Here is a 322-nt window from a genome sequence, read left to right as displayed (position 1 = left end):
ATTTATTTTATTTTATTTTATTTTGTTTTTTTGTATAGAGAAACAGTTTCATCTGTCTCTTCTTTTTTATTTTTCTTTTTCTCTGTTTCTCCTTTTTTTTCTTTTTTTTTATTTTTTCTCTATCTCTCTCTCTGTCTCTCTCTCCCTCTATATATATTATAATTATTTATTTTATTTTATTATATTTTATTTTGTTTTTTTTTGTTTTTTTGTATAGAGAAACAGTTTCATCTGTCTCTTCTTTTTTATCTTTCTTTTTCTCTGTTTTTTCTTTTTTCTTTTTTTTTTTTCTTTCTTTTTCTCTGTCTCTCTCTCTGTCTCC

This window comes from Eimeria mitis, genomic scaffold (assembly GCF_000499745.2).
Source record: "Eimeria mitis Houghton genomic scaffold, Emh_scaff3281, whole genome shotgun sequence".
NCBI classification, from domain to species: Eukaryota; Apicomplexa; class Conoidasida; order Eucoccidiorida; family Eimeriidae; genus Eimeria; species Eimeria mitis.
The sequence above is the reverse complement of the archived record's forward strand: the minus strand, read 5'-3'. Positions refer to the sequence as shown.